Source organism: Prionailurus viverrinus, chromosome B1, assembly GCF_022837055.1.
Source record: "Prionailurus viverrinus isolate Anna chromosome B1, UM_Priviv_1.0, whole genome shotgun sequence".
NCBI classification, from domain to species: Eukaryota; Metazoa; Chordata; class Mammalia; order Carnivora; family Felidae; genus Prionailurus; species Prionailurus viverrinus.
Window position 1 is genome coordinate 149856603 of NC_062564.1, and position 12470 is coordinate 149869072.

Consider the following 12470-nt stretch of genomic DNA (forward strand, 5'->3'; position numbering starts at 1 on the left):
AGACCATATTTTAACTCAGCAAACCATGGTAGATTTTTCTTCGGAGAGCAAATGAATTATCTATAAAACAGAAGTTACAATTTTTATAGCAGTGTCTTTCTTTAGTAAGAGTTTCTATGTCCCAAGCACTATGGGGGTTTCAAAATTCCTGGGAACAAATTTGTTAAGAGCAAATGTGAACAGCGTAGGGAGCAATGGTTCCTGTGGATGCCTGTGGCGTGTGAGTTTTGGGGGTTGGGCTGATAAAAGAAGACAGTAAAGGGGCGCCTGGGTGGCTCAGTCGGTTGAGTGTCCGACTTCGGCTCAGGTCATGATCTCGAGCTCCGTGAGTTGGAGTCCCGCATCAGTTTCTGTGTTGACAGCTCAGAGCCTGGAGCCTGCTTCGGATTCTGTGTCTCCCTCTCTCTCTGGCCCTCCCCCCGTTCATGCTCTGTCTCTCTCTGTCTCAAAAATAACTAAATGTTAAAAACAAATTTTTTTTAAAAAGAAGACAGTAAGAAAACCAGAGAAGGGGAAGAATTCAAACACACACTGACACTTTAGTTGCAAATATAGGTACATAGTAGCAATACCGGGTGTCCAGTGGGAGCTTTCTGAGACAACACAATGGAAAACATAAAACATAATTTCTAGGAACTGTCCTCTAAAGCAAAGGAGATGTAGCATCATTGAGGGGGAAGCCAGCTATGGTTGGCAGTTCCATGGGAATAAAGTTATTCCTGTTGTGGACAAAACTGAGCATAACTGCATCTGGTTTATTAAAAATTCAGTAAAATAGCTCATTTCTGTCTAGGCACTGCTCAGAGGCCATATTCATTGTTCCAGCCTGTCCTGCTATTGAATTAGGAAGTGAACACAGGAGAAATAATAAGTTCATACTTGCATTAGTGCTGACTACCACTGGAGCATGGTACTAAGTGTTTCAAGAATGCTTTTTGAAATTTGCACATCATCTTTATGAATTTAGCTCAGTATTATCCCCTTTTTACATAAGACATGACTGAAATACAAAAATAGTATGTAGCTTCCCTAATGTCCAATAGAACTGGTATTTGAATCTAGTCAATTCTGCTTTGCTACACAACCCTACCTCATCCTAACCAAAGTTAGTGCTTCATAAATTATAAAATTGGCACTGGAAAAATTTTAAATGCTTCCAGGCTCTCCTGATAGAAAGGGGCAGAGACTAGGTTAGAAAGTATCTTCAGTTCTGACTTTCAGCCCTAAATCTCTAACATGATTGGCTGAAAATGGTGTAGACCAGATAGTGAAAGGGATTTAAAACTAAAGTCATGATACAACAAAACAGAGGTAATTACATCCTGGACAAAGGACACACAGACAATGTGCATAAGGTGAGGGTTTGAGTTGTAATTCACCAATCTACACTTTCTATACTTCTCCCCTTCACAGATTTTTGGTGTAGTCTGGCTGTCCCAGAGAGTTACAGCTCTTCAGGAAAAGTTAAAAATGATACCAAGAATAGCAAATACACGAGCCACCTATATTTACCGAAATTTGAATCACCATTCCATATTTACTTCTTGATGGAATGTCTTTATTTTCTGAGTACATTCAGATATTTATAGGTGTATATTCAACTTTCTATGTCAATTAAAATACTGTATATCCAGATAACATGACATTAAGCTCTTTATTTCTTTAGATATATACAAACCCAAAAGGGTCTCCCAGATCTCAAGCTAATCTGAACTTTGCAAAGTTCAATAACTACAGCATATAAGATCACTTTAATTTTATCAAAAGTGAAGTGAAAATGTCATTATTATACCCTATAAAACAAATATATATATATATATATATATATATATATATATATAATTTCATGAAGGTAAAATAAAAGCAACCATTTGTTTTGCATTTCAAAGAGTCATAAAGCAAACATCTTAGACTAGTTGCTCTTTCATATGTTTACCTCATCTAGTTATGAAAGTTAAGACTCCTAAAAGTATTAACAATACAACTTCTTCAAAAGCAGTAAATGATAGCAATTATTTGCAAGAGCAAGTTGAATAAAAATCTACAAGGTAAGTGGTTAAGAGGGAGCAGAAAACTTTTCTAAAAACTTATTCAGCTATGAAATTATAATTTCTAAAGATGTTTTTAAAAATTGGTTATATAGGATTTTTGACAAAGTTGTTGACATATATCCAAAGAACTACTTCTCAATCTAAAACAGGCATTACTAAATATTCATCAGTGATTCAACAGGGACTCTTGCCCAACCACACACTTTCTCAGGCTGAGGGTGAACAAGGTTCTGATACAGGGCGGGTGTCTCCAGCACTGTAGAGATTAGAGAAGGAGAAATGATGGGCAAAGGTTGAAATATTGAAGTGCAAATTACATGTAAACAGAAAATATAATTTCTATGTTTTGCTGACACAGCTGTAAGGTCTCAGGCCAAAGGCTCATTTCCTTAAGAGAGCTTTTGTTTCTTTTTTCAGGAAATGGAAACCACAGACAGAAGTATGGACAGTGGAAGCAGCTGCTCACCTTTCCCAGGCCTGAAGGAGTAAAGAGCCAACCTGTGTTTCCACTGGCTTCTCTCCCCCACTTGGAGTAAAAGGAGGGAAAGTCTTCAACTCAATACCTTAGCATTATGATGTTAATCCCAAGAGTGGGATTACCCACTTTGTATTTTTGTGAGTCAGACTGTATGAGCCTTGGACTGGTTCCCAGGAAAGCAGCTCTCTTGTCTTCCATTTCTTCCTAGAGAGGAGTGCATGAGTGTGTGTGTGTGTGTGTGTGTGTGTGTGTGTGTGTGTTGAAGTTGGGTGGGATGGAGTGTGGCTAGATGGGAAAGAGACTGGAAATCAGGTAGTAGGTTTTATTTCCTTCTCAGGAGCAAGGGAAAGCCAGGATCATGTACAAAAACCATGGTTATCAAACACGGCTTTTCTCTTTGGCAACTAAGAAACTAAACACTCCTGGAGCACCCAAGATTATAACCTTTGGTGCTGAGACATTCACTTTCCATTGTTCTGTAAACTCACTTTTACTAACAATGAAAAAGAAAAAAAAATACGTATCCATACACACAGCCCCAACCTTGTCTTGCTTAATTAAACAAACTTCCCTTTCTTGAGGAAGAAGAGACTATATTTGATTGGTGGCAGTGATATATGAGAATTTACTTTTGTGCTCACTTTTGTTTCAGTGGAGTATACCCCACAAGCAACACGTAAGTGGAAGAATTTGAACTCGTTCATCTTCCAGATACTGAAGTTCATGATCTCATTGCTGTACTATGGTCTCATTGAAGGATGATTACTTGGACTTTGGGCCAAATTAACGATAAACATAAACATAAACATAAATCTAAAAGCCTTTCATTCATCAAAACATTTAGCAAGTGCATTCAAAGGGTCGCTAGTCTATAGCACCAGCAAATATAGTTCTTTATGTTGTGCACTCTACAATTCCAGGTCATTCATATTACAGTGCACAACGTGGTGTACTTGAAAGACAATTCATTTATGAAGAGGAATAAGCTCTAGGTTTTGTCATCGAAGGAGTTTGAACTAGGGTTAAACAAGTGAACTCTTGCTTTTGAAGACATCTAAAGAAAGAAGGTCCAGATTCTCCCAGCCCACTTTTGGATATTTTCATTTAGTTTTCAATGTCAATAATTTTTGTTTCTTGTAGACATTTCTTTATTTTTTTAATTTTTTAACTTTTTTTATTTTGAGAGACAGAGCACGTGCAGGGAAGAGGGGCAGAGGGAAAGAGAGAGAGAGAATCTTAAGCAGGTTCCATTCTCAACATGGACTCTCATGCAGGACTTGATCTCACGACATGACCTGAGCTGAGATCAAGATCCCTGTGCTTAACCAACTGAGCTACCCAAGCACCCATATTTCTTGTGGATATTTCTTTACCCAATAATGACCCTTCATTACTGTCATCTTCTTCCTCATTAAAGATGACTGAGGCATACAGGGATGTCAATATTCAGATGAGGGAAGAAGGAAATGAGGAGAAAGCATTTTGGTGACATATGTCCGTGTAACCTGCCTTCACAGAGGGAAGTAGATTCATCTCCACCATAGTCCCTGCCTTCTTAGGTAGATGAGCTATGATGACACAAGGAATTTCAAGGAAATGACTCGTAGCATTATTTCTATCACAGAAAGAGAGAGATGGCCCTTTGCTCAAGAATTTGTAGGGAAGCAAAAGTTACTAAAAGGATTGGCTTCTCCTTTGGACTCACACATTCCTAAGTAGTGTAAATGAGAAAAATATGCATGCAGAAACCACTGGTATAAAAACAATGACATTTGGAGAACATAGATAGATATTAGGATAGTAAATTGCACACTCGTATAAGGAAAATAAAAACAAATGTCCTCAAAGTGTAGAAGGGAACTAAAAAAAATCATAATGTGAGAAAAACTGTCATCTCTTTTGCCTTGAGTTAAATATCACAAAAATATCATTTCGAGTGTCAACATTTCTTCCCACTTTCCATTTTTGAACTTGCTCTTTAAAAAAATTAGAGCATTTATTCAGTATTACTAGGTTCATAATCTGAGGCTACTATTTTTATAAACATGCAGTAAGATATACCATGCACTGTGGTCATTATAAGACTGTGGTGAAAATTTAGAGACCCTTTTCCATACCAATGCAAATATAAAAAGAAAGTATGTATTTATCATTTCTTTGTATTTGCCTTGCATATGCTATTTTTTTATTTTATTTTTTATTTTTTAAAATTTACATCCAAATTAGTCAGCATATAGTGAAACAATGATTTCAGGAGTAGATTCCTTAATGTCCCTTACCCATATAGCCCATCCCCCCTCCCACAATCCCTCCAGCAACCCTCAGTTTGTTCTCCATATTTATGAGTCTCTTCTGTTTTGTCCCCCTCCCTGTTTTTATATTATTTTTGTTTCCCTTGCCTTATGTTCATCTGTTTTGTCTCTTAAAGTCCTCATAGGAGTGAAGTCATATGATTTTTGTCTTTTTCTGACTGACTAATTTCACTTAGCATAATACCCTCCAGTTCTATCCACGTAGCTGCTATTTTCAAAAGCATAAGACACATTCTCTGTCTTCACGGAAATTATCTTCTTATAAGATAATAAAAAAACTAAAATTTATTAATAAATGCCAAGCTATTATGCAAAGGCAAATTGCATGCCACAAAAAATGACAACTTTGGGAAATATTTGTTCTATTTATGGAAGAAAAATGGTTACTGTCCTTAACATATACAGAGTTTTAAAATGACAAGAACATAAATATTTTAATAGAAAAATAGGAAAAGATTAATAATAGTTTACCCACCCCATTAAAAGCAACATTAAATCGAGATAGTATAGTCAAGCTTTTTAGTCAAGCTCTGATATAATTTTAAAAATGTCAATTAAAACAATGAGATAACTGATCATTTTTGAATGTAAGATTATAAAGTACCATAAAGTTTTTCCAAGTCACTAGAATGAATAAAAGGTCCATTGGTATTCTGTTGATGAGAATTTAAACTGATAGAGACTTTACAATTACATACTTCTGATTAGCAATTCTGCTTCTAAAAATTTTTCTGAAGAAATAATTTTACTTAATAGTGAAATTCAGCATAAAACTGTTATATATAATATAATTTTATTTTGGGGGTAAAATGTGCAAAACTTTTAGAATGTTCTTTAAATACCCAAATATTAATAGTTGTTTCTGTATGTGAAATTTAGAACAAATTTAAATTCATATTTCTTATATCTTCTAGAATTATTTTACAATATGCCTCTTTATTTTTATAAACAGAAAAAAGCAAATATTTTATTTATTATTTTATTATCACTTTTAAGAGAAAGAGAGAAAATGCAAGCAGCAGGGCACAGAGGGAGAGGGAGAGAGAGAATACTAAGCAAGCTCTATGCCCATTACAGAACCCGACCCAGAACCGAAACCAGACTTGATCTCACGACTTTGAGGTCATGACCTGAGCTGAAATCAAGAGTCAGATGCTTAACCGACTGATCCACCCAGGCACCCTACAAAAAGCAAATATTTTAAAATGTTAAGTTCCTCTCAATTTTTTTTTTCTCACCTGCCATAAACTAATTTTCTAATTTCTATAACACCTCATAGAATTTATTTATTTATTTATTCATTCATTCATTCATTCATTCATTTGCTTATTTATTTGCTTATTTATTTATTTTACTGGAGAATGACATTGAAAGAATCTAAACTTCTTAATTACTTCTGTTTAGACTGGTTGATGTACACAAAGGACCAATTTCAAAGAAAAAGGAATACATTCACTGTGAATCTTTTCTGTAAGTCTTGTTTTTAAATTAATGTGTATTTTTATTTTGGGGGCAGCAGAGAGAGAGAGGGAGACAGAGGATCCAAAGCCGGCTCCATGCTGACAACAGAGAGCCTGATGTGGGGCTGGAACTCACGAGCCATGAGATCATGACCTAAGCCGAAGTCAGGCACTTAACCGACTGAGACACACAGGTGACCCTGTAAGTCTTTCTTAATCTCTCTTCCTTCTCTATTATTTTATGTGTTAAGCTTACATGACTTGGAAGTCATAAGTTGTTTTCTGAAGCTGATTTGTTACCCAGTATTGATAAGCCCTTAGCCAAATCATTTAGAATCTCTGAATTTCATAGGTAAAATTTGAGCTACTGACGTTAAGCATGCCCCAAATCAATAATGATTTATAAATCAGCAAGGCAAACACAATACCTTTCTTCTTTCCCTGTTATAGTATCTGGAATATGATAGTTTTGGAAACTAAATAAATAAATGAATGGATAGATAGATTAATGGAAGAATTGACCCTGGAATATTGGTGTCTCCTTGAAAGCAAGAGCAAATTTCTATTCATGATTCTCAAAGCATGCTTTCAAACCAGTAGCATCAGCATCATCCTGGAGTTTGTCTGAATTACAAATTCTCAGGCTCCATCCTGGAGACTGGGGGTTGGGACTCAAGAATCTGTGTTTTATGAAGCCCTCCAATATTTGCTTCTTATTTAAGAATCTCTGACTTAGGTTACTTTTGAATTAATATATACTGATTAGAGTTTGATGAGTTCATTGATAATGTAGTTGCCAGGCAATCCATACACATTTGAATAGAGTTTTTCTGAAATTAACACCTAGTGCCAAACTTTGCAAATTGCACTCTTTGCCATGTGTCATACAAAAGTGTTTGTATTTATTTTAATTGGTGCATGTGGTTAGTTGTCCATACTTGAGCATTTATCATTTGGACACTTTTACAAGAAGAATCTAGATCTCTAAAAATTTTGCCCTCGTTTTCTGCATGGAAAAATACGCTGGATCCGGCATCATCATCACATTACTCACCCACTACAGAGACAAAGTATTATCTTTCGTGAATTGTTGTTTTTCTTAATCTCAAGCTATTTCATAAGTTGTCTATGAGGGGCGCCAGGGTGACTCAGTCAGTTGATCGTCTGACTCTTGATTTTGGCTCAGGTCATAATTTCACAGTCATGGGATAGAGCCCTGTGTTGAGCTCTGCACTGAGCATGGAGCCTGCTTATGATTCTCTCTCTCTTTCTCTTTCTCTTTCTGTTTCTCTGTCTCTCTCTCTCTCTCCCTGTCTCCTACCCACTCTGCCCCTCTCCTCCACTTGCACTCTCTCTCTCTTTAAAATAAGAAAATAAAAAAAAAAAAAATAAGAAAATAATTTTAAAAAATAATAAATTGTCTATTAATGTATGGGCGATTCATTTTTCCAGTTTGTCTGGGACAGACTCAGTTTATACCTTTGTCCTACATAATTATTCATAGTCTTACCTTTGTCTCCAAAGTGTCTTGGTTTGGATGATAAATTATAGGTCACCCTATTCATAGACATTTGCTTTTGCTACTCCAGACTTGTCATCCCTTCTCAAAGCTAATGTTGAAGATCTTTAACAAAAGACAAAGGTAAATGTGATCCTAAGTGTGGGGAGGGGAAAACAGACAGGTTCAGAAGTAGAACCCAAATCAAAAATAAAATTTCCTTAAAATATTATATTTCATTTTAAAACCTATGTAAAATTTTATTGCTACATAATATGTATTTTAAAATTAAAAGAAATGTCTTTAAAGTAACAAATATAAGGACAAAATTGTCTACAATCTATTTCAATCGTTTGAAATACCATTGTATTGGGATATGACTCAGCAAGTTGAATCTTTTTCAGAAATTTGGCTGAATCAAACTGGAAAATAATACATATCAGATTAAAACTTCCAACCAATTTAACTTCCATATTTGGCATTATAATATTTTGAGAATCCAGGTGTTTATCAAAATATCTGTAAAAAATTAAAATATCATTTCTACTAGTTTGGCGATCATGACTAGGGCCAAATATAAATGCCCCTCTCTCCCTCTGCCCCTCCCCACCTTCTCTCTCTCTCTGTCTCTCTTTCTAAAAGAAAAAAAGAAAAAAATTATGAAATGTCCTTAACAATCTGTAAGTAAAATGGAGGGTCTTAAGAAATGTGCTAGTTTCCTTCTAGGCTGTTTGATTTCCCAGAACTACATAGGTATAATCTCCAGGACAAAGGCTTGGCAGTTATAGCTGGATCTATCTTGTTAAGTGGACTTAACTAAAGGATTGATTACAGCAAGCAGACTATAAGCAAATCTTACAGAGTGGTTGAGATAACAAGGGTAGAGAGCAGGAGCCTATTTCTGGGGCAAAGTTTCTTTCCCTCCACACATGGCTTCTTGTTTAATCCTTCTTTGTGTATAGTGACTCAGCATATAAAAATAAAATGCTGAGAAGTTGTAGAAATTAGAGTGACAGAAACCATCAGTTCTACCCTGTTTCTGCTTCCCGAAGTTATTTCATTGTCAGTAAATGTTTGTATATGTTTGCCCTTTCTGCGATATTGTAAACTTACGTTGCTTTTAGATGAAGCACACACACAAACACACAACTTTTCATCATAATCAAAATTATTATGGGGCGCCTGGGTGGCTCAGCCCTTTAGGTGTCCCACTTCAGCTCAGTCATGATCTCGCAGTCCACGGGTTCAAGCCCCACGTCGGGCTCTGTGCTGACAGCTCAGAGCCTGGAGCCTGCTTTGGATTCTGTGTCTCTCTCTGCCCCTCCCCTGCTCATGCTCTGTCTCTATCTCTCAAGAATAAATAAGCATTTTAAAAAATTGTTAGAAGACATTCTTGTAAGAGGAGCAACAGGCTTACATACACTGATGCTTCAGATTTTCCCCTAGGCATTTCTCTCAGACCCTGTGAAACCCTGTGGAAACCTTCAAATCCAGGCAATCTGACTGTGCTTACTTCTGGTCACCACCCTGATCCATTTCCTTCTCCGCACTTCCTGGTTCTGTCAGCTGTTGAAACAGCAGTGCCCGCCTCTGTGTGTGTGAATGTGTGTGTAGTTCAAACTTTTTGTATCTTAACTGCCTGTAAAGTCACTGACTACTATATGCAGAGCCAATCCTGAACTTGCTTTTGTCCTGGCTTCAGAAGTGAGCCTCCCCAGGCTTCCCTCGCCCTGCCATCCTGGGACTACCATCAGCTCCCAGGGTTATTTTCGGTGCCAGCACCACTGACTGAAAATAAACACTGAAAAAGGAGATTAAATTGTGAGGTAAAATTTGCTTTTTAAAATTTCTTGTCTTGAAGTTTTTGTCCTGCAGCCATAAAGCATTGGGCTTCTTTAGTGATTTCCGTTTTGAACACATGTTTGCAATTTAAATGCTGTTGCCTAATTCCAGTTTTCCCACAGGAAACTCAGTATTGTTGTTGATGCTGTGCACAGTCTCTCGGGCTTTCCGTGATCACATTTCTTTTTCTAGGGTCAGTTGGACTTTTCTGAAGCATGCCAGGATTGGGGGTCTTCTTATGAAACTGCATGCCTCATAGGGGAATAAAGTTGGATTTCATTAGGGTGAAACAAATGGAAACAAATATTCTTTTCTCATTAAAAGAACCATTCAGTTTTAATGTCAATTATCTCAGTTAGTTTCTCCTAAGAGGGGAGTTGTTTTTCATTTTTCTCTTTTTTACCATTGGTCTCTTTTTTTGTTTCTTGAGAGACAGGGAGAGATAGAGAGATAGCACATGGGTGAGGAGAGGAGAAGGGCAAGAGGAAGAGAGAAAGAGAGAGAGAGAGAGAGAGAGAGAGAGAGACAGAAGGGGGTGAGGGGAGAATCTTTATCAGGCTCATGCCCAGCTCAGAGCCGAGGCAGGACTCAATCCCATGACCCTGAGATCATGACCTGAGCCGAAATCAAGAGTCAGATGTTCAACCAACTAAGCCATCTGGGAGCCCCTACCATTGATCTTTTTAAAAGCTAATCTAGATATTGTAATTTTCTCCCTATTGCTCAAGTAGGAAGACCTGTCATGTCATGTAGACTATCATATATAACCACATAAAATTGTATGTCACTTTCTGATAGGATTTAAAAGATGTTTATAAACTAATTTTTATAATTTTAAATATCATTCATAAACCACCTTCCAGGGTATCAGGCTCAGTGACATTAGTTACGTTATGTCTTCCAACCTGACCCCACTGCATCCATCTCCCCCTGTAATTCTGAATTCATCATTATCCATGGGTCACACAAAGGCAGTGCAATTCAGGACTACTAGTCCTAGATTCCTGAATTGGTTACACCCACTTTCCAGATGTGACTAGTATGTATTCAGAATCAGCTGCTTTATTTTCATCTTGTTACTCATATACATGCTTCTCTGACAACATTTTTGCAGCATTAATAGCTTAAGGTTCTGGTCGGAGGCAAGTCTGCTTTGTCAGAGAAAAATTTCCTTACAAATTATGAACACCCTCATTTGGATGAGATAAACCAAAGTCTGTTTCTGGTTGCCACTCACCAGAGTGGCATGTGGTATGTCTTTGAGCAGACTCTCTGCACTTGATACTTAGTCTCTTCCACAGAATGAAAGTGAGACTCACCATTGGGGTGGGTAGCACAGTCGATACAATTTGTTTTCTACAAGACGTGAATTCAGTTTGATATATCATTTATATCTACCCTATATTGTTAGAGAGTAGATTAAAAGTGGTTTAAAGTCATGCTTTACACATTTTACTGTGCATACAAATTACCTTGCGCATACAAATTACAATTTAACTTTGTTGAAATATAAATTTGATTCTATGTTGAGGCCTGAGATGCTACAGTTCTAACAAGCTCTTAGGTGATGCCTATAGTACATGGTGCTTGTACATGAACTGTATTTGAATAGCAATTGTGAATTGATTACATAAATATTTTAAAAAATAGAACAAACGAATCAAAATGAATGATTTAATGAAAAAGAATGAGTGAAGACATGAATGGACCCAGGAATGATATTATAAACGTATGAAATAACATTAACCACCCACCAAGTGGGGAACGAATTTGTCCACATGATTTGTAGCAGACAGTACAAAATTGGGGGTGCTGTGTCCTCAGTATTTATTTGCTTTCCCATAATAATCTATATGCATAATAAGAGCTGGTAGCGGGGTTATAGTGCTACTGAATTTTCTATTGTGGAACCAAAGAAGAAAAAGAGAGCCTTACTTACTTTCCTCAATTAATTCAAAATATATAAGCATTCGAATGATATTTGGGATCAATAGTTACCTTTATATAATCTGGGCAGAAATAATTGGCTAATAAATTAGTGGAACAAAACGTTTTAGGGAAAACTGTTTCATTTATTATGTGAAACTCAGGTCTAATATCCAAATATATTATGTTGCCTTCTGCTGTCACTCATTCCTGTATATCCAAATTAGGAAGTATCAGTACCCCCAAGATCTTAGAAGATTCTAAGTGGGACATGCAGCTTTAATCATTAACTCATTCAGTTCACTCAATATCTACTTCACTCCAAGTACAGAGCTTATAGAATCTATTTCACTCCTTTCTACTTCCTGCTTCTGCTGGGTTCTTGACCGACAACATTATTTGTTCCCTTCTTGGGGCTGCTGACCTATTCCACAGTAATTCATGCTGGAGAATTTCTTCTACTAGACTCTGTTCCTGCACTAACAAGGGACTGCTAAGGCAACCATCGATATTTACCACAAAATAGAAGATGATTGAGAAGCATAGAGAAGGCAACAAATTAATATGGAATATTTAATATAGTTTTCTTAAAATGCCCTGGTCACTCAGCTTTTATCGGCATCTCATCTTAGGATCTCATCTGCCTTAAATTCATGTGTCTACTTATACTAAACCTCTGCTTTTCCATCATTATACTGTTCTTCAGGCCTCCAAAGGACCCAGCTCCTTTATGAGCAGTAATAAAGATGAAAAATCCTGATTATTTTTACTGTTTTCCTAGCATAAGATGCCATATGTTTAAAATTTTTTTAATGTTTATTTATTTCTGAGACACAGAGAGACAGAGCATGAGTGGGGGAGGGGCAGAGAGAGAGGGAGACACAGAATCAGAAGCAGGCTCCA

At 36.7% G+C, this 12470-nt stretch overlaps 1 protein-coding gene across 1 annotated transcript in view; it reads left to right on the forward strand.

Annotated features, from left to right (window-relative positions):
* The first annotated feature begins 1344 nt into the window (after positions 1-1344).
* Positions 1345-12470, forward strand: part of SULT1B1 (sulfotransferase family 1B member 1) — a 31811-nt gene continuing 20685 nt past the window's right edge. Inside the window, exons 1-2 of the mRNA XM_047857324.1 lie at positions 1345-1355; positions 9467-9625. The gene's annotated coding sequence lies outside the window, so the exon portion shown is untranslated. The remainder of the gene's footprint in view (positions 1356-9466; positions 9626-12470) is intronic.